Here is a 26,832-nt window from a genome sequence, read left to right on the forward strand (position 1 = left end):
TCAGCCTAGCTAGTTATGCTTTTCAGAGTATTTTAGTCTCCTTGACTTTTGTAATTTCCTGCTTCTGCCCCACCTCCCTCCCCATTCTATGCCAAGTAAGCTGTTGTTTTTATGTACAGTATCGGCTGTATAGACAGTCAGCTTGGGGATAACTGTTGCCAGGTGTCCCACTGAAATGCAAACTGACTTCTGACATTGAAGAAGGCAGAGACAGTAGGAAGAATGCGTTAGTACCCACTCGAAGGTGAGGGAATTGTCAGTTCCCTTCCCTGACAGGAAAGGAAGTTTTCTGATGTCATTGTGGTCATAGGGAGAGACAAGTGGCCCAACGGATGCAAGGCTTCATTACAGCAACAGTTAATACCAAAATAATTGGCTTTGCTCCTGTCTTTGGACTACCAGAAAAATCATGCTTGTTAGCAAAAGCTGACATCAATTAAGTTAAGCTCATCTTGACTAAAATGCAAAAATGTTAATTTTCTGGCATTCTTAGTGCTACAATATAGATGGCCAGATTCTGCACCATTGGAGTCAGTAGAAGTTTTGCCATTTATTTCAGTGAGCAGAGGGTTAATGCATAGGACATACACATGTAATATGGTGAATAACATGTCCTCTACTGTTTGGGTGCAACTTGCTGCCACGTTTGGACACTTTGTTATAGTGAAATTTGTACCTGGGAGTGGAAAGGATCAGGTCCTCTTCTGCATCAGTCTCTTTTGTGTGTACAGAAGGAACTTGCTAATATTGTACTTTGCTACTGTGAAACCATTCATAGACAGGAAGAATGGAAGTTCCACATTGTTTCAATGCACTGCAGTGAACAGATTGTAATTCCTCTTCTGCTGAACCTCCTACTATGGTCAAGTTTTATTTGAAAATTTGAATGAAATCCCACCAAAAGTCTTTCTTCAAGCAAATCCCCCATTGAAGCAAATAAGACATCTGCAATGGTCCATAATGAGGGATCTACTGGAAACCATTTTGTTACCAGTCTACAGAAATACAAAAAAAAAGTGTTCTTTTTACAGCACCTGTAACAGCATTCCTAATTGTATGGCTGAGCTTTAATTGAGTTAATAGTACAAGCTATACAGTAATTACCAAGAACCGTGACTACATGGTTGTCATTGGAATGATACCAAGCTCTCCAGTATAGTGAGATGTTTGCAGCAACATCTCCATTCTATTCAGTGGAATTTATGGTAACCTTCATGTCTTGCACATTAACTCTAACCTGCATACACCTCTGCTGTAGCTCAGAGGAAAGTCTGGGTTTGGCATGTGGTTCCAGCAAATCCTGGGTATATGCAGCACTGTAGTTAGTGGTGTCTAGTAAAATAAAGATGAATCTGTGCTGTCTGGGGTTAGTTGGGCCAGGTTCCAGGGAGCAGGTCACACTGTGTTCTCAAATATGGCCACCAGTCCCCTCGTAGTTTCCAACAAACAGGGGTGAATCTTCCTATGGGTTCTCAGTTTGATTTGATCACAGGGTCAAATCAGATTGTTCAAAACCAGAACCTTTTTGAACTTCAAGGGCTGTATGCTCTCTTGAATCTTTATTTGACCCAAACTTTGAAGGGTTCCAGAAACCATAAGAATAGATCACTTTCCACCTTGAATGAAGTCTAATTTGTCCAAAAACTCAAATAGTTAGTAACTTTCTGGAGAAACAGTACTGTCTGCTCCAGTGGCCATTAAAAGAGGTAACTGTTTTCCCCTTAACGGGCAGGGAATTTAGGCAGAAAATTCCCATTAACACTAATGGGAGATACACTTCTAATTAACTGCACAGAAGTGGAAGAATAAACCCCACTGGCTGATAGTAGATAGCAAACCTGTCACCCCCGAGAAGCAACTAGTAAGACACCCAGATGCTACTGACAACATACCCTTAAAAAAAACCTCTCCTAATGCTAAATTGCCATTTTGTTATATCGTAGCCTTTTTACTGTATGCTTTTGAACATTATTGGTGATCCATTGGGTATTAAATGAAATAAATGGAAGAAGTTAAGGATGATTTGCTCAGGCTGACTGATTTAAATCTTAGATCTTGTTTCTGGTCCAATGCAAATTATTTGGATACTTTGGCTCTGGCTACAGACATGCATGGATATATTTTGGGTCCACAAAAGAACTTAAGAGTGACGGTAGAAGACTCAATAATGTATTATTCACTGATGACAAACTAGCTTGACTGCCCATGCAATTCAAGTAAATATATAATCTAATTAGAATATCTTTACACAGCAATGTGGTTCTACTGAGTATGAGAATTTTTACCACCTATTTTAAAATCTAACCACCATTGTCGTTTACTCTGGTCATGTACATCTTGCTTATGAAATCAATAGTGCACAAATTGGCCAGTGTTCTGTGATGATAAAATGCTCACCCTGCTCACCAGGATGCGGGGTTTTGGCTGGGTTGAAGGAAACAGAGACCTCACCCACCCCTGCTAGGGAGGCATTCTTGGAAGCAGCTGGAGTTCCTCTGAGTGGCTCACTGTACCATTTCCCGCCTTCGCACCTATCCAGGGGATTGGGCTATCCTGGTGCCTGCTCTGGGGAAGGGGACACAGGTAAGGGATTGTGTGTGTTGTGCATGGGGAGGCAGGGTTGAATCCCTCTCCCCGCTCCCTACCCACGTTGCTGTGGGTTACGTGACATTAGTCTGTCTTTTGGGATCTCAGTGGGCAAGATGTGGGGAGAGGCTTCCTGGTATAGAAAGCCAGTATTTGGTACACTTACTCAGCCTCACCCTTAAATTGGGTATGCTGGATTGCCCAGTGCATTAACTTCGTGGCCCGTCACCATGTTGGGACATGGAAGGGATTTTTTTCTGGGTAGGCAGAATTGGCAAACAGATATGTGGGTCTTTTTGCTTGCTTCTTGGCAACCAGGAAGTCTAGTTCCTGGGTTCACAGAGCAAAGTTGCTGAAACTTGTGAAGATTTATCTGTGTGGACTGCAGGGTAGCAAAGGTTGAGCTGAGAGAGTTGGAGGGCTGCTTAGGCATTGGTCCTGTGCATTGGCACAGCCTGGTGAAGGGCGAACTTCAATATTTGGTGCAGCTTGAGGCTGTCCTCATCTCAGTTCTTCTCGTCTCCCCAACTCCATGTAGAAGTCTGGCATCCAGGCCCTGTCTCTCAGTAGGTTGTGTGTGGTGGAGAGTAGTTTAAATTGCATTCCACTTTAAAAATAAATAAACAAAATTGTATCTGAGGCCATTGTGGCCAGCTGAATATCGACAGTGGAATGGCACTGCCAGAAGCTGTGCTGTGTGGTTTACTCAGATCAGCTGATGGTTTAAGTTCAAATAAAGTTGGAGCATCCACAAACAACTTGAGAACTTGTCCTTGGGTCCACATCAACTTTCTTTTAATTCTTCCGTCTGAATTAGGAAGATCTAACCCATAGCTGCTCAGGTGGCTAGGGGGACAATGAAGCCTGCCTTTGGCAAACAGGTATCAGATAACAGTGGGACCAGGAAGTTTTCTCAAGGTATTAAGAAGATATTTAGCTGTAAAGATGTTGATCAACCAAGTTATATCCAGGGTTGGAACCACAGGGACAGGTGGAGGAAATACCTTTTATATCTTAAATCTCTTTACATGCTGAAAGCAGATAGGGAAAAGTTTTTGTTTTTTCCTATTTTGCACAGAGTACAGTCACTTTCAATATGTGACATGCAGCACTATACCACACACCCTTAGTGTTCTGCAGATCTAAAGGAAGGCCACAGCAAAAATATACATAATGCAGAAATCCAAATAACAACGAAATAGGTTTCCTATTCTCTTCCATATTCAATCCTAGTTCACAACAAAACAATAAGGGGACAAATCCTTGTAGGCCAGTGAGGGCAGAACCTGTCCTATTTGATAAGGGACATTTGAGAATGCCTGAATGTAATGAATATAAAAAGCAGCTGAGCTGACTGAATATTAAAGCAGCTGTACTGAGTAATAGGAGTGAGTGGGTTGTAGCTGAGTGACAACTCATCGTATAATCATCATATTTTCCACTTAAAGCATCTCAGAAAAACAGGAAAGACAGTTTAATTTTTTTTTGTCTGCAGATAACTAGCAGATTGAGTAATTATTTTTTAAAGAAAAACCCCTTAGATTATATACTTTTCTGTTTCATAGAAAGGTTATTTTGAAAGTATTGAGCTGTATGTTGCAAAATATTATTTTTTCCCCAGCTACTAAGTCATACAGAAAATTTCCCCTGGTCATGTTTCCTTTCCTTAATGTCCTCTCTTCTACAGAGGTCAGATTGCTCTGCTGGCATTTCACGATGCACAGCTGATCAGCCAGCTAAGTGCAGGCTTCAGCATGTTTCAGAATCTCTGTTTGAGTCTATCCATCCCTTTTCCCACTCACCCTGCCACCCCCGAGAAGCTACCTGTAAGACACACAGATGGATTGGTTAAATGCAGTGCAGTCACTTGAAGTTACAGTACATGGCTCAATTATAGAATGCTGAGGAGGCAGCTTGTAAACCTCCTTTTTTGTGTCTGAAATACTCACTTATAAGGAGTTGGCCAAGTGGGAACAAAGGTTCTGTGATCATTTAAAACAACAGAAGGTTCCCAGTGTTCACAGAGAAATCTCACGTACCGCCAAATGGATTTTGTTACATGATCAGGAGAGTGGCAACGTGCTTCATTTAGCAAAGTGAGATTTCAAAGCAATTGCGTCTCTGGGGGAAAATCTAAAATCAATAAGAGACCGGGATTTATGCTGTGAATTTTCAGAGATGGCTCCACGATGTTGTTCCATCTCCACATCCTATGCTAACCCTGAAAGATCCCATCATGCTCATGATGAAGAGCTTTGTCGACTGGTATGTTAATCGGTGTGTGCTGATTTGGTTGGGGTTTTTGTATTTAGGGTATTTTAGCTTCATGCAGTGTGACTGTTTGTCTTAAACTGATATTTCATTATTTTTGAAGATGGAACTGTATGTGGGAAGTTGATCAAGTATTGGAATGAAGCCTGGCAATGAAACTGTAGCTAGACTTTTGCTGTCAAATCAAGTCAAACTATAGTCTTCAAAGTCCAGAGCAAGGTCAAAGGATAATTTCCATTGTTTTATATTCTTTTAAAACAGTATCACCTGAGTTCAGACAGCATCAATACATTAATTTTCTTTCCTCTGCTAATGTGTGCAGTTCTGTAGCAAAAAATATTGCTTAAGTCCTTCTTCCTTACAGTGTGTGTGCGCCTGTGCTGTCCACACCCTGTGTTGTCCTGATATCCTAAAGGCCTCCAGGGAATGTGTCTCTTCATGTTGCAGTTTTTTTTGTCAATATCATAAGTTTTTAAAATTGTATAAACATTCAAAACATGGGTTGTTAAAAAACAATGAATAAAACACTGCAGATCTATTCGATATGAAAAAATAAAGTGTCTGGAGTTGCATGAACATGCAATAGTTTGGTTGTTGCTATTGCAAAAAAAATTAATTTTTCCTCTGCCAGATAAAGCTAAAAGCCTGTTGATGAGCTGATATTTGTATAAGACAATATGTCCAGAGCAGGGCTGGCTCTAGGCTTTTTGCCGCCCCAAGCGGGAAAAAAAAACCCAACCTCCAAGAGCTCAAAAAAACCCAACCCGGAATGCCAGCCCTGGAATTGTGAGCCCCAAGCATGGGTTTGGTTTGCTGGTGCCTACAGCTGGTCCTGGTCCAGAGGATGTACTATCTTAGACAGTTAAGCTTGAGAAACTGATTAATCAAAGTAGCTGAAGATTCAAATCGGTCTGATATGGAAATACTGTGGAAATGTCAGAAGAGGAAAAATCAGAGACTTGTATTTTGAATCATATGCAAGATATATTAATTGTATTGTACACTTGCTAGAGTAAACCTGGTTTATCAGAACATTTTTAACATAAAATTGAGGTTATCTTTTAGAACACCTGAAAAGTAAATAGTATCCTCTTTTGGGGGGGAAAAAAGTGGAATGAATAAAACTGATGATTTTAGCCTGCTTAGCAGCAGCAGTAGCTCAAACTACTGTGGGTTGGTCTCTCCTGAAGTTTTCTTTTTACTTATTTACTATCAGAAATTGAAGGATTGAAAGGATTACATGGGTGAAATCCTGGCCCCATTGAAGTCAATGAAAAAACTCTAATTTGTTTTCAACAGGGTTAGGATTTCAGCTTATATATTCTAAGAGCCTGATCCCATAAAGACTTAAGCATAATGGGTAACTTTTACTCATGTGAACAGTCCCAATGAAGTCAGTGAGGCTACTCATATATGCTTAATTCTTTGTAGGATCAGGCCCTATATGAATAAGGACTTGAGGTTTTGAAAAGTGACCTTCTCTCATATCAACTACTAAGTCAAAATTATTTTGACACATTCATTGATTCATCTTTTGATTCTCCATTGTCTACAAAAATTGTATTTTAATATAATTTACCTGTAATGGCGATGACTTGAGAGAAGAGAATATAAAAAGCCGCACTCAGAATGAAATGTTTTCCCTTCAGCCTTATAGTATAACACATTTTTGATACTTGATGAGGAGTTAATTGTGTCACTAGCAAAAGCAGTATTCCAATGTTCAGGTACACGTTAGTTGTTTTCAAAATATCAATTAAAAGGTTGATACCTGAGTTTACAGATAATGCTTAATTGATGTTAGGATGTTTTAGTCTCTATTTTCCAATTGTAACAGGAGATTTTTTTAAAAAAAGTTGTGTAGGGACATCTTGTAATTAACTTTACAGAAGAAAAGAGAATTACATGTCTTGATTCTTCTCGTATGAAAATTCTACATCATTTTTTTTGCCTGGAATTTATTCGTTTAATGAAAGTTAGTGCTATAAAATGAGCTTTTAATGAGCTAATAGTCAAAGTTAGACAGCTCAGTCAAAAAACGAATAAAATCCCATTTTCTTTTCAATAAATGGGAGGTCGTGAAAATATTCTCTCTAAAGTTAAACAGAAGTGTGATTAGTTATACTAGGTTCTTATCTCTGTGAAAATACAATTTAAGGCTTTCTCCCAAGACATTTCCCTGCAATATAAGCCCGGTTTCTATGATGATTCAACACAGGTGTATAGATTTTTCATGTAGCCCAAGGTCTATTTTTGGGGATTGACTCAGATCTCTGCCTTTTCCACCTTGTAAAAAACCATGCACACAATGTAAATTTGGATCTCTCAGTGCCAAGAAAATCAAGAGCCTTGTATTTTTTACTAATTTGTGTTAAAAAAAAAATCCTCAAAAATAGATAAAAACGGAAGTTATTTGACTTGATTTTGTTTGTGCATTTGCAAATATTTCTAACTGGAAGCTGTTTCTACCAATACAGCACAGCAGAGCTACAGTAGCCTGGTTAGTAGTGAAGTTGCAGATAATTTTATAACAATGTCTCTCTTCCCTTATATGTGCCCTTTAATTGATTGAAGGAAAGGCAACCGTTCCAATGCTTTCTTGTTGTTATCTAGTTTACAGGGTCGACAGGACTGGAACTATTTCTGCAGCTTCTGGGAGCCTGCTGCTAAGCAATGTGACAACATAAATCTGAAAACAGTATTGCTGTTGGAAACAACCGGAAAAGTGAGTATTTGGGGCTACTCTTTCCCCTATCCCGTACTCTGTTTCTGGAATGCATTAATGAATATGGTGAGTGAGTGTTGGGGGTGGGTCTGAAGAGACTTTTCCACTTGTATATTTTAGAGTTCAAGACAGGAAAGGTTTTTCAGTGACTCTGAAGAAGCTGCAGGGGACTTGGGTTCTGTGCTTAACTCTGCTACTGGGTTGCTGTATTACTTCAGACAAGTCCATTTAAGTTCTGTGACTCAATTTACCTATATTGAAAATGGACTTAACACCTATTGGGCAGGGGGGTCAATTAACTGTAAAGAGTTTGCAGGCCTCTGGTGAAAGGTAATATAGGACAAATATTCTCCCCATGCCAACCCTGAGTCAGCAGGTATAGTGGAAGGGGGTGCTACTGGAGAGAAGGATTCCTTCCCCAAGCCCCAGAGTGGCAGTGGAGTCACTCCATGGGCACCACAGCAACCCTTATGCCACAGTTGCTCCTGAACTCTGCTCTCATTAGCGATTCACTGGCTGCATGTTTGTTCCACCCCCTCCTCCATCTTGCTCCTGCCTCCCCAAGCCCCACTCTGTGAAGTGCAGGGAGCCCATAGGCAGACCTTTATGCAATCTTCACTAAACCTGCCTCCCCCTCCTCTATTTGCCTAGTGCCCCTGTGCAGTGAAAAACTGTACCAGTTGTGCTGTGTCTGAGGATCTTTGTGTATATGGAGATGGAAGTGAGATTGCTCCCATATATGTGCAAAGTACCGAGACCTATCTAGTGAACTCACTTATGGAAAGTGCTTTATATGATACTCTTTTTTACAAAGCTAAAACAGCAGTGAAATGTGAACTAGAATACAGCATGTACTGCCTGGCAGGGCAGTCTCCATAAGGGTCCCAGAGCTGTGGATTGGCCTCCAACTCCAGTCCGAACTAGCTTGCGTTTGCCAAATTTCAGGGCAATCTGTAAAGCCAAATTATTTCAATTGGCCTTTGAAGTAAGATGAAGGTGTAGGCCAATGTCTGGGAGTGCTGGTGTTTTAGTATGTTCCGCAGCTGGGCAGAAGGGGTGAGCTGATGATGATGCAGTTTGATTTTGTAATTTTAAATAATTGACAGCGTACTTAGAGTAATGGTTCTCAAACTTATTTGATTGCGCCCATCTCTTCTTTGTGTCTGTTGTGGTTTATGCCCCTCCCCACACACAAGTACATATATCGATTAAAACAAAAATCAACATGCAACTCTGTCAAGGTTCCTTCCCTACTCTGAGCTCTAGGGTACAGATGTGGCGACCTGCATGAAAACCCCCTAAGCTTATTTTTACCAGCTTAGGTTAAAACTTCCCCAAGGTACAAACTATTTCACCTTTTGCCCTTGGACTTTATTGCTGCCAGCACCAAGCGTCTAACAAATATATAACAGGGAAAGAACCCGCTTGGAAACGTCTTTCCCCCCCAAATCCTCCCCAAACCCTACACCCCCTTTCCTGGGGAAGGCTTGATAAAAATCTTCACCAATTTGCATAGGTGAACACAGACCCAAAACCTTGGATCTTAAGAACAATGAAAAAGCAATCAGGTTCTTAAAAGAAGAATTTTAATTGAAGAAAAAAGTAAAAGAATCACCTCTGTAAAATCAGGATGGTAAATACCTTACAGGGTAATCAGATTCAAAGCATAGAGAATCTCTCGAGGCAAAACCTTAAGTTACAAAAAGACACAAAAACAAGAATATACATTCCATTCAGCACAGCTTATTTTATCAGCTATTTAAACAAAACAGAATGTAATGCATATCTAGCTAGATTACTTACTAAGTTCTAAGACTCCATTCCTTTTCTGTTCCTGGCAAAAGCATCATCACAGACAGAGAGAACCTTTGTTTCTCCCCCGCTCCAGCTTTGAAAGTATCTTGTCTCCTCATTGGTCATTTTGGTCAGGTGCCAGCAAGGTTCTAGCTTCTTAGCTTCTTAACACTTTACAGGTGAAAGCGTTTTTCCTCTGGCCAGGAGGGATTTAAAGGTGTTTACCCTTCCCTTTATATTTATGACAAACTCTCACTAAATATTAAAAACAGTAAGCCGTCTATTTGAATAGAGCCAATGGTCCATTGAAATAAGAGTAAAAGCAAAACTGAGAAGATGATCGATGCTCACAGATAAATGTGCACACTACGTTGAGGCAAATGGATTGACATACGGATAGCAATGACTTTGTATAATGCTATGCAAACTTAACAGAAATCTGTCAAAATGCACAGTGCCATCTAGGGTCAAAGGCACAGCACCATCTGAGGACAGAGACAAACACCTACAAGATCTCTATCAAGCGTTCTTACAACTACAGTACCCACCTGCTGAAGTGAAGAAACAGATTGACAGAGCCAGAAGAGTACCCAGAAGTAACCTACTACAGGACAGGCCCAACAAAGAAAGTAACAGAACGCCACTAGCCGTCACCTTCAGCCCCCAACTAAAACCTCTCCAGCGCATCATCAAGGATCTACAACCTATCCTGAAGGACGACCCATCACTCTCACAGATCTTGGGAAACAGGCCAGTCCTTGTTTACAGACAGCCCCTCCACCTGAAGCAAATACTCACCAGCAACCACACAACAAAAACACTGATGCAGGAACCTGTCCTTGCAACAAAGCCCGTTGCCAACTCTGTCAACATATCTATTCAGGGGACACCATCATAGGGCCTAATCACATCAGCCACGCTATCAGAGGCTCGTTCACCTGCACATCTACCAATGTGATATATGCCGTCATGTGCAGCAATGCCCCTCTGGCATGTACATTGGCCAAACCGGACAGTCTCTACATAAAAGAATAAATGGACACAAATCAGATGTCAAGAATTATTATAACATTCAAAAACCAGGCGGAGAACGCTTCAGTCTCTCTGGTCACTCAATTACAGACATAAAAATCGCAATTCTTCAACAAAAATCTTCAAAAACAGACTCCAACGAGAGACTGCTGAATTGGAATTAATTTGCAAACTGGACACCATTAAATTAGGCTTGAATAAAGACTGGGAGTGGATGTGTCATTACACAAAGTAAAACTATTTCCCCATGTTTATTTCTTCCCCCCTACTGTTCCTCACATGTTCTTGTCAACTGCTGTAAATGGCCCATCTTGATTATCACTAAAAAAGGCTTTTTTCTCTCCTGCTGGTAAAAGCTCACCTTATCTGATCCCTCTCGTTGTAGTGTGTATGGTAACACCCAATGTTTCATGTTCTCTGCGTATACAAAATCTTCCTACTATGTTTTCCACTGCATGCATCCGATGAAGTGGGCTGTAGCCCACAAAAGCTTATGCTCAAATTTGTTATTCTTTAAGGTGTCACAATTACTCCTCATCTTTGTTAGTTATTCATTGCTGTGGACAAAATGTCACGACTCCCCCCCGTACATTCCATGCCCTCCCCAGAGGGCCTGTCCCCCCAGTTTGAGAACCTCCGACTTAGTCTGTGCATGGGAACATATAATTATAAATCTAAATAAATAAATAAATAGGTTGGGGGGGTCTTTATTCTTAGTCTCACTTAACTTCCTTTCTTCTTGTGCTGACTCTTCGCCTCTTTCCTACCAGAACCTAGGACTCTTGTACTAGGAATATGTTTCTCTATGCATCATACATGCACTACATTCAAACAGCCCCCAGTTGTAATATATGCGCACCTTCTCTTTCTCTCTTCCCTTCCCTGCATCGATCAAATTAATCATAGACAGTGATGTACAGATCAAGGATAGCAGTTTGTTCAATTCAGGCAATGCACACTGATGTCCTTGCCTTAACTTTAGCTATTTCATTTACAGCTTTACAAAAAAGAGTTGAGTTTAAATAGGGTTTAACCAATCAGCTTGGAAATTTAGCCTCACACCAACATAGCTTTATATCAGGAGTCTGGAAAGGTTACCCAGCCTTAGGTGATACAGAGGTGTGTGTTGTTGTAATGAGTTTTGGATTACAAAAACAGCTTTCCATTGTGTTAAGGGGTGCTTTGCATTTTGCTCAGTCACTCAAATTCTTTATGCTTCCTCATGACAACCTTTTACTGTGTTTGACATCACTGTAAATAAATGGCAAATGGCAGTGGTAATGGATGGAAGCAACAGATTTAGCCAAGTGGCTGCAGCTTTATTATAACTTCAGACAACAAAACAAGGTCCCACCTAAAGGGTGTGTGACAGGGTCAGGCCAGATGGCTACAGGAGAGTGATAGAAGGCAGATATATTAGCCCCAGGTTAAGTAGGTCCCTTTTCCCTGGGTAAGGTAACAGGGAAGATTCCAGAACAATCAGGAACTTTCTGGAAACAATTAAGGCAGACAGGCTGATTAGAACACCTGCAGCCAATCAAGAAGCTGCTAGAATCAATTAAGGCAGGTGAATCAGGGAACCTGGGTTTAAAAAGGAGCTCACTTCAGTTTGTGGCATGCGTGCAAGGAGCTGGGAGCAAGAGGCGCAAGAAGCTGAGAGTGAGAAGGCGTATTACTGGAAGACTGAGAAGTACAAGCGTTATCAGACATCAGGAGGGAGGTTCTGTGGTGAGAATAAAGAAGGTGTTGGGAGGAGGCCATGGGGAAGTCGCCCAGGGAGTTGTAGCTGTCACGCACTGTAGACAGCTGCAATGCACAGGGCCCTGGATTGGAACCCGGAGTAGAGGGTTCCCCCTATCCCGCCATCTCTCCAACTCCCTACTTGATACCGGAGGAGTTGAACTGGACTGTGGGTTCCACCAGAGGGGAAGGTCTCTGGCCTGTTCCCCGATCCACTAGGTGGATCAGCAGAAACTGAAGGGATTGTTCTTCTTCCTTTCCCCATGCTGGCCAGCGATGAGGCTAACTGGGTGAATGGCAGATTTGAGCCATGAAAGTGGCCAAACTGAGGGCTGCCGTGAACCTCTGAGGCGAGAAAATCCGCCAATAAGCACAGGACCCACCAAGGCAGAGGAGGAACTTTGTCACAGATGACACAAACGGACTGTAGTGAAAGGGAGTATGCAACAACCTTCCCAAGCTGTCACTGACCTGGCCCCTTGCAGTATTGAAGCACAGAGCAGGCCTAACTATCCAAGGGCTAACAAGATTGCGTTAGTGAGTAGCCTAGCCAAGACGTGCAGCCTGATGCAGGCTATTGCATAAAGAAACCCCAGTGCTTGCCCCAAGAGCTTGGGCACACTGCATTTTGAGCCACTTTTAGTTATTACCTTATGTCACAGAGTCAATCTGAATAAAATCATTTGCAGCTATCTTGATTTTGTGTATTGAAAGTTAAAAATGTTTAATATGAATTAAGTCTATGCCTTCAATGTACTGGATATTAAATACAGAGAAATAGGTAAAATTGCATTGTCTGAATTTCCAGAAGATGTATCATTTTTTATATGAATACAACTTTACTTTCAAGGGTATAACTATAAATTTGGGTTTAAGCAGTGATATCATAGTATGATATCAGAACATACCATCGGAATACCAGTATGTGATCATTTCTAGCCATCACCACTCTGAAAATTTAATGAATTTTTAAACAGAGATTTTTCCTATTTTATCTGTGCTATAAAAATGCCACCAATCTAATGTTGAAAGCATAAACCTGCTTTATGGAGACTCATTGGAGATGTTTGATTTGTTCCTTCCACAAGTAGGCTAGTTGTGATTTGTTGTTTCAGTTTGAAAGCAGTCTCGTTTGTTTATCTTGGCAGTAAGATAATGTTTGTATTGGTTTTTTTACAGATCAATCTAAGACATAATTTCAGTTCACAACTAGCTATCTTAGGCCTTTTTATATCCGTGTTTTTTCCTTTTAGCCACCAGCTAATACTAATTTAGGATAAGATTGAATTTTGAATTAAGATCCAATTCACCCCTGGAATTGGCAAGTGCAATTCCCTTTAATTTGCTGCACCTCACAAACAGACAAAACCATGACACTTCTTTGACCTCTGCACTGAAATTCAAGTCTTACATCTTGTTGACTGTGGTTTGTGTTCTAGGAGCAGAAACAATGCCATGTTACTTATTTGATTGGTCATGGCTATCTAACATAGCTTGAATATTGAATACTGGCAGAGAACTGTTTGTCCATAAAGTTAAAAAAATCCATAACTTCTTTTTTTAAGTGCAAAAATGTCACCAAATCCATTGAATAACAAATGTAAGAAAGTCACGATCTGCTGGTGGATGTGCCATGGGCAGAAAGGGGCTAAATTTAGTGGATAGATTATTCAATTAGGAAGATGGGCTCAGCTTCACCATTGACATGGAATGTGCAGTCCAGCTCTGGCATGTACTGACATTTGTATCACCTTCAAACCTAAGGAAAACCAGCCTATGTCTGAATTGGAGTTTTAGGCTCATGGCCCTACTTTCTCTGAAGAGATTACGAAAGGGGCTGCGTCTCTGACCAGCTGTCACATGCCATACAAATCTCCGCAGTGGTATGTATAACAAGTCATCTTACAACCTATAACTTGGATTTATCATGTTATATTTTAGGGTCCTTAAGTAGTATCTAGGTTAAGGGGTCCAAGCATTAACTTTTTTTTTTCTTCCTGTTTCCTTTCTTTTCTTGTAATTGCCAATAAGTGTTTTTTTTTAATCTAAACTGAACTGGGCTCTGACTGACTTGTATTTGATAAGCTATTTGCTGATGTTCCCAAATGAAGAAGAGCTGTGACCTCAGGAATGGCACAGTGAGATAATTTTAAAACAACTTCAGTACCAGTCAGAACTATAGCCTTCTTCTCGCAGAGCAGTGCGGCAGATGGATCGACAAGGACAAATGAGCTAAGGGTTTGAGCTTGTATCCACAGTGCTACATTTGGTGACAGTTAAACGTTTTCAGATCAGTGCACTGGTCATCGATCCATCATCCCAGGCATTCAATATGCTTGAGATTCAAAACCAGAAGCTAAATCAATTCTGGAACTGAGCATCTTGCCCTTATAAAGAGTCTAGACAGAGAGGTAAAAATATTAGAAAAAAATGTGGGCGTTTCCTGCCTCATTCTCGAGGGGTAACTGTAAACAAAAAACCAGAAATTAGCATCTGTCATTTGAGTAGCTTTGAAATGCTGAGCACAAGGTCCTCACAAAGAAAATAAGAATTTAATTTTGCTTTCTAGTTGACAACAATTAAGTGTAGCGAACCAAAGAAACGGACTAAAATTATTAACAAGCTAACAGCATGCCTACTGCCGATGGCAACAGAAAGCTAATGGGTGAAATAGTGATATTCATCAAATGAATCTTTATTTGGGCTTCCTACATTCTGTTTGCTAAATAAGTTAGTAAAGCCACCCAGACCCCTGGAGTGTTAAACTGCCACAGCAGTTGAGCTGTCACTGGTGCTGCTCTGTTTTGGGTTCAGTTTTTTCTGTTACATAAGCCGTGGCAATCTTACTGCACGTTAACAAATGGGCTGACCCAACAAGGGGCAAGAGATCATAATGGAGAAACTCATAGCAACTGGCCTGGTAAGAACACCAAACCAAATCATACAAGAATAGTGCTAATTCTCATCTCATGTATAGTATTGTTGGCCCATTGACTTCAAGGGGCCTTCTCTGGGGATGAATCAGGGTTGTATAATGAAGGAAGTTGTTGTCTGTGGGACCCTTGCCTTATTTGTTGCAGAAGCTGGAAAGTGTGTAGTGAATGAGGCAGGCAATTGAGGCAGGAAGAGAAAGGATGGCCTCAAGGGTCAGGCAGTTAAATGTTGCCCCAGAGAATTGGATTCTATCCCTGCCTCTGCCACATAGGCCCTTTATGATGCTAGACAAGTCACTTAATCTAAAGTTTTCACCGGTGACACTGACTGTATGTTCGTCATTTTCTGGGGCCTGACTCGAGATCCTGGGGTCTGATTTGCAGATGTGCTGAGCACTCACAGCTGCAACTGATGTCAATGTGAGCCATGCTTTGAACAGACGAAATGTTATAGAATGCTAAGTACTCTGAAAAATTGTATCATAGGTGTTTCAAGTTGGGCACCCAAAACTAGCGGACACTTTTGTCCTTGCTCTCTCTCTGCCTCAAATCTGTAAAATGGGGATAATGCTATACCCTGATCTCATGGGTACTGTGAAGATCAGTTAATTAATATTTGTGAGGCACTCAGCTACTATAGTGATGAGCACCAGGGGAAAGCCCAGGAGGAAAATAATAATCCTGACTTCAGAGCAGGATTTGAATAGTATGAAGTAAATAAGGCATGGGGACACTCGCTGAACAATGCGGAAAAAAGAAAATATTGCATAGATGTTCATTCTGTGCAGTGAATGAGGCTGGGATCCTATAGAAAAAATGTTTGATCATGTAATTAAAGACTGTATCATAATGCACATGCACAAAGGGGCTGAATTCAGGTTGCACAAGCAACCTTAATTCAGATGTTTTCTAATTTTTGAGTAGTTGACTTTATTTAACATTCTATTAATGTAGTTTTGTGTGTGTGTAACTTGCACTGACAGACTATATGTAAGAATGTGCACACCATGGACAGATAAGCTACAGAATTTAGTGTCATCCAGTGTCTGCCAAAACTGATAAGCCTTCCCAATATTTTGATTAATAAAAAAAAGTCTTTCTACATAGATTTGTGGCTATAGAGGCTGTAAACTATTTGTTTAGAAATTTTTATAATATTTTTCATAAAGCGCTCTGCAATGTTTTCATGAAAAGTGCCTTTAACAGTGTTTGTTTTGTTTTACCTACAATAAATTTTAGCAATGTTTTGTTATAGAAATGGAAATTGTGTGCTTACAGATATCCTGATGACACAATTTTGTTGATGAAACAAGCTTCTTGAGAGAGACTAATGTTTCTTTAATTCCAAGCACAGATTTCCCTAATATTGTTCACAGTGATAGAGAGGCATTACCATGAAGACAAAGGTCCACACCAGAGCAACAAAGAAGGTTTAGTAGAAAAGGGCAACTGTCTTGTTTACATCAACCAATTGCCTTAATGTCATTTTTGTTATAAATTGGATGAGGATGTCACATTGGAACCAAAATGCAAAGTAACAGGAAAAAAATGAGCTCCAACAGAGCCCTTTACTGTGTCCTTGGTTAAGGAAAGGTGAGGACATGCCATCTCTTACGGAATCAGAGGAAGGAGAAGTAGGAGAAAACAATATAAAAGCAACTAACATGCTTACTAGCTGGAATGGAGTTTCAGCCTGCAGCAGTATCATGTTAAAAGGTCAATTGAAAGCTGCAGCTGGTTGTCTCTTCCAGATTTAAAGGGCCCTCTACCAGGAGTCTATGTAGAGGAAGGCTCTTTTAAAAAGGTAAACCCAGGAGGACCGAAAATGAGGGGAGCTGAAATTCCCAGCTTTTGAGAGGTCTAAACAAGATGCATTTTGACATTGCTCATAGCCCTGTTGTGTTAAACTCTGAAATAGATCTGTCCTTCTTTCATTCTGCTATGGCATTACTAGTTTGTTATAAGAAAAATCCAGACCTTTCTGCATCATCAGTTGAATTTTGGGCTTGATCTCTACCACTGTGTAATCACATAGTAAATGTTTTGAGTACACTCACAGCGGCACAGGTTTCATAAACTGGCCAGGTTTATTTTGAATTTCGTATAAACAAGAGCAGGTAGTATATAATGTCATTGGAAATTCTATACATTTCTGCAGTTGTAATAACTTTCTTTTAATCTGTGACAAACTATGCAAATTGATGTTTTTACTGTTAACAATTTCTGTGAAATTTGTCACCTTTATCTACGATTATTAGGCCCTTTCTAAAATGCTTCAATGCATGAGACTAGCTAATTAGTTTTGTAACTGGCCAAATATAATCTATATGGTATTTCAGAGTTCTGTAAACTTTAATATTCAGATAAATAATGGTCTGACAATAGTCCTAAATCTACAAGATATAGAAATCAGGAGAGTTTAGTTAGTTATAAAGGAAAGATTGTCTCAAAATCTCATACTATAGAATAGGGATTTGAATCCAGTATCTGCAGTCTTGTATTTTAATTTATAGATTCCACAACACATTTATGTATTCTATCAGGATTGGAACTGGAGGGAGAAGAAGGCCAACCAAACACTGTCCCTTGCAACCTAAGATATGAGAAGCAGCTGAAGAACCAGCCCCTGCCTATAATAAGGGGGAACATTGAAGAGTCCATATTGCTTTCAGAGCAGTAAAGGGAGCAAACGGAGGCCCTAGGAATCACTGTAAAGCATAAGGAGAAAATTGCCTAACCTGCTGAAAGCTGCAATTGAATAAGTATGCTTTGAAATCTACAGCAATTCAGGAAGGAAGCATAGTAAGCAAAAGAGAGAAATAACGTAAATGACCCTGACATCTCTGATGACCAGCTGGTCTCAAAGTCAGTTTATAGAGCCTCATTGAATAGTTGTGAAGACTTATGATGGTCTATTTGACTACTAATTAAAGGCATAGATTTTTGCTAATTAGCCTTCCAGAAGGAGCACAAGAGCGAGTGCGTGTGTGTGTTTGAGAGAGATAATATTTTACTGTTTTACTTACAGTAAGTAGAGATACAAGATATAGATTTTTATTATTTTCCAAGAAAAGTTACCAGTTAGCAGTGATTCAGTGTTTGAGTAACAATAAATTTGCCAGTATAACATTATTTACAATAAATATTAATCAGATGTGTAAGCAAAACGCAACTTATGTCACACATTTTAACAAACAAAAGATAAGGTGGAATGGACTTGTAGGCTCTAAAGTTTTACCCTCTTTTATTTTTGAATGCAGTTATTTTTTGTACATTAGAGCCTACAAGTCCATTCAGTCCTATTTCTTGTTTAGCCAGTCACTCAGACAAACAAATTCCTTTACATTTGCAGGAGATAATGCTGCCCACTTCTTGTTTACAATGTCACCTGAAAGTGAGAACAGACCCAGTTCGAATGGCACCGCTGTAGCTGGCTTCGCAAGATATTTATGTGCCAGGTGCTCTAAAGATTAAAATGTCCCTTCATGCTGAGGCCACTATTCCAGAGGACATATGTCCATGCTGATGACAGGTTCTGCTTGGTGACGATCCAAAGCAGAGCAGACCGATGCATGTTCATTTTCATCATCTGAGACTTGTAAGACTTCTAAAAGCATACTCCACACCTCATCCCTCTCAGATTTTGGAAGTCACTTCAGATTCTTAAACCTTGGGTTGTGTGCTGTAGCTATCTTTAGAAATCTCATATTGGTACCTTCTTTGCATTTTGTCAAATCTGCAGTGAAAGTATTCTTTGAAAGGAACAACATGCTGGGTCACCATCCAAGACTGCTATAACATGAAATATATGGCAGAATGCAGGTAAAACAGAGCAGGAGACATACAATTCTCCCCCAAGGAGTTCAGTAACAAATTTAATTAACACATTATTGTTTTAACAAGCATCATCAGCATGGAAGCATATCCGCTGGAATAGTGACAGAAGCATGAAGGGGCAAAAGAATGTTTAGCATATCTGGCATGTAAATACCTTGCAATGCCAGCTACAAAAGTGCCATGTGAATGCCTGTTCTCACTTTTAGGTGACGTTTTAAATAAGAAGTGGACAGCATTATCTCCCGTAAATATAAACAAACTTGTTTTTCTTAGTGATTGGCTGAATAAGAAGTAGGAATGAGTGGACTTGTAGGCTGTAAAGTTTTATGTTGTTTTGTTTTTGAGTGCAGTTATGTAACAAAAAAATCTACATTTGTAAGTTGCACTTTCACGATAAAGAGATTGCATTATACTTGTATGAGATGAGTTGAAAAATATTATTTCTTTTGTTTATCATTTTTACAGTGCAAATATTTGTAATACAATAATATAATGAGAGCACTGTACACTTTGTATTCTGTTTTGTAATTGAAATCAATATATTTGAAAATGTAGAACACCATCCAAAAATATTTAATAAATTTCAATTGGCATTCTATTGTTTAACAGTGAGATTAAAACTGCGATTAATCATGATTAATTTTTTAAATTGCCATTTTTTTGAGTCAATCGCATGAGTTAACTGCGATTAATCGACAGCCCTAGGAAATAGTTTATGCTAATGAACCAAGATAAGATGAATAAAAGCAAGGACTCAGCACATGGAAGCCAGCTCATGTGACATCAAGAAGAGCATGCGACTGTCACAAAACGGGAAGGGGGGAAAGAAATAGCAAAAACAAAACAAAAACAACTTTTTTTCCTGGTCAAAATATTGTAAACACTTCGGACATTTCCCAACCAGTTCTAACCTTCAGCAACAATGGGAGGGAATGGAGATAGCTTATCTTTCCTTAATGATATATAATTTGCAGACAGACTTTAAGACAGGTGTTAAAGTAAGTCTTCATTTTTGCAAGTGCAAGTTTGCACCCACAGTAACTGTGCCATATTTCTGTGCCCTGGGCGCAACGTATCCTGCCAGTAAGCAGCTCCTCCTCATACTCCTCAGTGCAGAAAGTAGGCTAGGCTTAAAGCCACAATCTTACCCATGCGCTTATTCTAGCTCTGTGGTCTGAAGCAAGACTTCTGTTACAGAATCCTAGAAACGTAGGACTGGAAGGGACCTCAATAGGTCATCTAGTCCAGTTTCCTGCACTAAGGCAGGACTAAGTATTTATTAGACTGTCCCTAACAGGTGTTTGTCTAACCTGTTCTTTAAAAACCTCCAGTGACTCAGAATCCACAGTTTTCCTAGGTAATTTGTAACAGGGCTTAACCACCTTTACAGTTAGGAAGTTTTTCATGAGCACTTCTTCAAAGATGATGCTGTTAATTCTAAAATGGCTTTTAAAAAAATATCAGGAAGAAAGTTGGTAGATGCTTGTTCCCCCTCTGGTGATCAGCTCAAAATGAAAAGTGCATATTATTGTTTTGATGTAACTTCTTAAAAATTAATGGAATCTGCCTGCTTAGCTCTTTATTAATGTCATTATCAAGCTTGTGGTATTGAAAATCGTGATTTACAAATAATTCTTTATTAGAGAAATACTCAGTTGCTTGGCTACTTCTTGAGAAAGTACCTTCAACCCATTCAAGTATATGTAATAGGTTATTAAATATCAAGTTATTTCTTACCTACATTTTGGCCCTCTTGGCTTTCTTCAGAGCTGGGAGGGGAATAACTTGATGTTAAACTAACCTTTATGTAGTTAATTGGATTAAAATATATTTTCTTCAGCAAAGGAGTGCAGTGGACCTGCTCTGTTTTATTATTTTCAAATGTTAACAATATAAACCTCACCAATGAAACTATTATGGACATTTGACTGGATTAATGGACAAATAGAAGATAAACATAGCTCTTAAGTATTAAATCGTATTATCAAGGTGAAATTTTATTTTTTTAACATTGGAATGGTAGGAAGACTTTGATTTATTTATTTTTTCTTAATGTTGAAATCACTGGAGAACCCTGAAACCCTGATTGGTGAAGGACACGTCCCATGAGCCAGACTCCTTTCTGAATTATTATATATTTATACTTCAAGTATTTCTAAAGCACATGTTGCCATAAACAGTAGTACAGGGCCCTAGTGATCAAAAGTGTTTCAGGGGAACAGGTTGTGGTGACACAGAAACATCTGAAATTTCTTTTACAGAAGGAGGTCCTGAAAAGACACACAAGCCTTAAAAGTGATTCGTGCTGGCCAGAAAGTGGGCATGTTTTAAGAAAAGCTCTTTTATGAGAGCACCCTGCAAAGTCATTCCATATTAATGACTTAGTTGATTGTCCGGTAGCTACCCCCAAACAGGGGGTGTGGTATGTGACATGGTCCCTGTCAGCCAATGATTGATTTAATACACACTGAAGGTTACTGTTATATATGGAGTTCATAAAATCAATGAAAATTCCAATGTTGCATACAAACAGATGCCTCAAACCATGTCACACCAGGTGTACTGTTCTGTAATCACGCAGCGCTTTGCTGTCTGTGGACTGGATCCAAAGGTCACTGGTGTCCCTGGGAAAGTTTCCATTGACTGGAATCGGCTTTGGATCAGGCCCTCTCTTCCTTCTTGCTATTAAAACTGATTCTCTCCATCACTGCAGTTGCTTAGACAGTGCTGCTTTTGCAATGCAGACCTATCTACCTACCTATCAGAGGTGCTGCCGGTCAGAGAGAGATCTTACGTTGGTTCTGTGTCACCCATCAACTTACCACACCTACCCCTATTGCTTGAATGGCTGGGGCTTCCCTGTGCCCTAGTGATTCCCCGCTGTGGGTTCAGCTCCTTGGGGCCAGCATGAAAGCTGATGTAATTTATGCCAGGGGACCGGTCTGGTGGACAGGTAGCCTGGGGTGAGGAGTAGAGGACGAAGGTGCCTTAAGTCATCTTAAAAAATGTATTTTAATTACAGTAGCAGCCCCATCCAAGGGCAGGGCCCCATTGTGCTGGGTGCCATTGTACCCTGTTCACCCCCTTGTCTGAGTAGCCATAGTAATTCTTCAAACAGCCAGGGATGGGGGCCCATCATGTGACTATGTATGGAGACAGCTTAATTTGTCTACAGGTTTTTTAAAAATCCGAGTCATTGAATTTACATAGGACTCAAAATCTTTTTTTAAACAACAAACCTTTAAAATCTGGGGCAAATACTGCTTGCTTCTAATATATAGGCAGACTGACATATTTCCGGGATACAGTTCATGGCAGAAGAATAAATGAAACACTATAACTTTTGTAGGTGTTTAATTGCCAAACCAAAACCAAGGCATAAAACGTCGGAAGCGCTTTATTTCAAGTGCACTCCAATACCATGAATGTTGATCCTGTCATGCAGCACAAAAAGAAACAAGACTATTTGGACTGGGCAGGTCTTTAGTTATACGATTATACCAATGATATGTTGGCTGAGCTGACCATTAGGAATCAATTGATTAAGAAGGGAGATGGTCAATGTCACTTTATCATTAGCTCTTACACAACAGAATGCTATTTGGAACATGTATGATAGAACAGAAATATTTACTCTATCCTAATGGATAAGAAGAGATTATTTTACTTAATGCAGTTTAGGGGCTGTTTAAAAGCACTGTACAAATTTCTCTTACCTGAGCTCATACTCTTGTATTCTTATGCTATAAACCAGCAGTTCTCAACCAGGGGTCAGCAGCCCCCTGGGGATCCACGAGCCTTTCAGGGGAGCCATGGAGCCCTGTGGCTGAAATCCAGTCCCCAGCACTGAAGCCAGGAGTGGCACAGGTCAGTGGAAGCCAGTACCCCCCACTCTAGCGGGGAGCGCCGCAGGGCAGAAGCCGGTGGGCCTCCCACCCTGAAGCCAGGAGCAATGTGGGGCTGAAGACCTCCCTCACCCCCCAAACCAGGAGCAGCGGGGGGCTGAAGCTGGGAGCCTCAGCATGACCCTTCGCTGAAGCTGGGAGCCCCCCCTACACACCCATCTACAGCCCTAGCTACCCCCTACCTGCACTCTGAGTTACCCCGTTGCCCACACACAGCTACTAGCTACCTTCTTCCTGCACCCTGAGAAGGGCTGGCCTTAGGGAAAATGGCACCCTGGGTGAACTTGTATTTTGGTGCCCCCCCACATCACTCCTGGCCCCACAGGCTCCCTGGGCTTCTCCCACTCCCTCCCACCCCATCACCTTTGGGCCCCGCTGCCTCCCCCAGTGTTTAATTTGTATTGAAAGAGGTGCCAGAAGCGAGAGCTCAGCCCTCAGCACTGGCAGGGTGGCCTGATACTGGCGGATGCTGGCCAGGCGCCCCGCTCTGAAGGCAACGCCGCCACCAGCAGCAGTGCAGAAGTAAAGGTGGCCTGGTATATGGTGTATTGCCACCTTTCTGCGCTGCTGCTGTGGCTTGTGATGCCTGGTGCTCGGCATGTGGCTCAAGGCAGACTTCGCTCTGTCGCATGGGGGCTGCATCAAACTCTTTGAACTGAGTCCATTCTCTGAGTTATATTTTTTGGTTGCGTCCTCCCACAGCCCAGGCAGGCTGGGTGGCCTTCTGAGCGAGTCGGTGTGGAGGTGGTGCTCCCTTTCTGGACCCCACTGTGCAGAGCTGGCTCGAGCCCTGCCAGCCCTTGCCCCCTCAAATTCAAATAGAAGTAAAACTATGCCTATGATGAGTTTACAGAGCGACACTTGGTCACCATCAGCATGGTAGTAGTCCAAATTAAAGTTCCCTCTCTCAACTGAGAGTTCATGACCCTAAGGCCATCTGTAAAGTAACAAAGAATTAACTAGGGAATCTTTGTACTATGACTGGTGGTGAAGTGGAGATGAGCAGAACCATTACAGAACAAGTTAAACTCTAACCCTCTGTCCCAAATTTTGTGCCTAACTTTACCTGAAAAGTTTTCTAAATATGGCCCTCCTAATGTCATACATGGGTTAATTTCTCCTAGCGTTGTTGGAATAGAGCATTTTGTTAGGTCAGTTTCAGTAGTACCAGTTAGCATTTCTATATACCATTGGATCTCATGAAAGCCAGTCCAGTGAGAGCCTTTTGGCTGATTTTGCAGACACAAGGAACAGAATGAGTTGGATCCACAGAATTTATAAAACTGTGGCACTGGGGAACATGCACAACTGAAGAAGAGGAGCCAAATTGTCTATTATTCCAATAACTTTTGTTAGCACAAAGATTCCTCCAAACAAAATAAATTACATGTGTATCTCCATCTTTTTTTAAATGCAACTGATAAAGACTGAGTGCTGTATTAGGATACCTCAGACTGCTCTGCACAATGTAGGTGGAAACCGAGGTATGGTTTTTGTCTTTTTAATTTCAAGTAAATATAATTGTAGGCTAGGTTCCATTGTCATTTTGAGATTTAATAGTTGGATTAGTTATTATAATAACTGTCTATTGTACTGTAAAACTTTCATAGCATACATGTTCTCAGTAAGTTTAAATACGTAGCTTTAAATTTTTCACAGGTAGAAAATACACATCTGAAATAGCATCTCTAGGTTGTTTACCTGTTCACTCTTCCCCTCTAGTAGATAAGATTCTTTTACATGGTCCCTTATTTAGTCACACTGGTGGAACAACTTTAACTTTTTAGTCACTTTGAGATTTAAAGTGCTTTAGTAAAAAATGCTAATAAGAGTAAGGTAAAATACTTTTAAGCCTGTTTCGTCTCATGTGATTCACCTTGGGATTGTTTTTCTGCTTTCTTGTACAAACTATAGTAATCATATTCTCCACCACTGATATAGGCCAGTTCTTCAAACAGGGGTGCTGGAACAATTTGTTTGGGGCGGGGGGAGGTTCTGAGAGCCATTGAACCAAACTGTAAACCCTGTATATGATGGAACCACTTCAAGCCAGAGGGTGGTGCCGTACCCCTAGTTCCAGCGCATATGTCTTCAAGACAGCAACACTACACAACTTTTTAGGACAGGGCACGATGAAGAATATTGTATCCATTTGAAAATACACAAGTACTATTAGGTAGGAAGAATATAATTCCTCAAATTGGAATTCACCCACGGCACCAAGGTTAACAGTTGTACTTACAAAAAAGTACCATGGGATCTTAAATAACCACAAGTGGTCTCATTTACTGTTCTTGATTGGTATGGAGAGTAAATGTTTTGTCTAGTGAGAAGTATTCCTCTTCTTACAAAAGCATCAACTCCACTGAGATCTCTCTTGTGAATGTGCAGTACAGTTACTAACCGCAAGAGGTTGTAACCAAAGGGAATTGACTTCTCATGCACTTCCCTTTTAGTTCAGAAATGTTCTTTATGGGCGATGAATGCTTGCTCTATGGTCTCTGTGGTTCTGCTTCATATCTTTTTGTCTTCTTTGATTCATCAGTAGTCCTGTGGCTTGATGACAAGCAGTCACTTGTTCAGAGATTTGCTTAATAATATAAATTCACCCTCCTCTATTCTTTGCGTTCAACCTCGATATGCACATTCAGCATATTTGGAACCTTTTAATGAATTGAACAAAATAATAACTGATGACCTAGTTAAAAAAGGGACAGTTTGTTTACTTGAGTTCTAATTATTCAAAATGGTGGAGGAGGGAGGAGTGGTAAATGACTTGTCTTTCCCTGTTAATTCTTTAACCATAAGCTTTCCCGCATGTGTTAAGTCCATTGAGAAACAGAAAAAATATTCTTGCACTCCCCCATAGTTCATTTATGGGGGAATGAAGATTAAGAATAACTTAATAGTTGGAATATGATGTGAGGCAACATGAGCCCTCCTGACTCCTAAAGGTGCTGACATTTCTCACCTGAATATTTTAATATCACAATCACCTGTACCCATCTGTGGTTCACTGGAAAGAGGTAAGCTCAGTGGAAGTTTCCTCCACCACCCACATTTCTGCCATTGGCATGCAAATTAAATGGGAGTAAGTAAGTGGAACAGTAACAAAGAAAAATAGGAGTATGGCAAGGAATGGCTCGTTGTATCAGAAACACAGCAAGAGAGACAGATTGGGAGACTAAAGAACATTATCATAGGAGACTATCTTGGGCATTCAGAAAAAAAAATTAAATCTGATATAATTTTTCTGGCTGCAAAATGGAAATGGATTTATTCAGGTATACAGCTATGTTTTATTTATTTAACTTATTGCCCTGGCAAAACATGTTTTCATTCTAATTCCAGAATTTTTTTTAGAAAATCTAGAATTCATCCAAACTTCTGTTAGGTTTTCTGTCGGTGGTGGATTGAACATGGCTATACCCATAAGAAATGGGAGCTCAGCATTTGAGACTTTGCGTGTGCTACAGGTAGAGAGCAATCTTTTTTTAAATCTGCTTGAATCAACCAGCTGCTGAAGGCTAACCAAGCAATGTGTCATGGGAAAAGCTCTGAAGGCAATTGCAATAGACACACTTAGAATAATATGCAGAACACAGTTCTTGTTTATGCATTTTCCTGCAGTTCTGCTAATTTCATTGACAATCTTCAAGATCAACAAAGAAGTGAACATGGGGTTTCCTGAAGTCTCTCTTCTGCCCAAGAAACTCATATTTACCTTGCCTGAGGTAGCTTTGGATATTAGAAGAGGCAAGTCTATGAAAATATTGTTTGATTTTGAGGATGTATTTGTGCCTCCCTTTAATGATCTAAAGCAGTGGTTCTTAACCTTTACTGCAGCCTGCACCCCTTTGGTTCTCAAAATATGTTCTCGCTCCCCTTATCAAAAATCACTGAAGTAGGTCAGTTCTTTAAACCTAGATATATATTTTTGTTTGTATATTACAGTAATCGTTAAAAATGTATAATGTTAATAAATACATAGGTTTGATTAAACAAAGTA

At 40.3% G+C, this 26,832-nt stretch overlaps 1 protein-coding gene across 1 annotated transcript in view; it reads left to right on the forward strand.

Annotated features, from left to right (window-relative positions):
• Positions 1-26,832, forward strand: part of OTUD7A (OTU deubiquitinase 7A) — a 250,890-nt gene that overhangs the window by 61,193 nt on the left and 162,865 nt on the right. The window contains exon 3 of the mRNA XM_084640497.1: positions 7,471-7,582. The gene's annotated coding sequence lies outside the window, so the exon portion shown is untranslated. The remainder of the gene's footprint in view (positions 1-7,470; positions 7,583-26,832) is intronic.

The sequence above is a fragment of the Lepidochelys olivacea genome (assembly GCF_965140295.1).
Source record: "Lepidochelys olivacea isolate rLepOli2 genome assembly, chromosome: 10".
NCBI lineage: Eukaryota > Metazoa > Chordata > Testudines > Cheloniidae > Lepidochelys > Lepidochelys olivacea.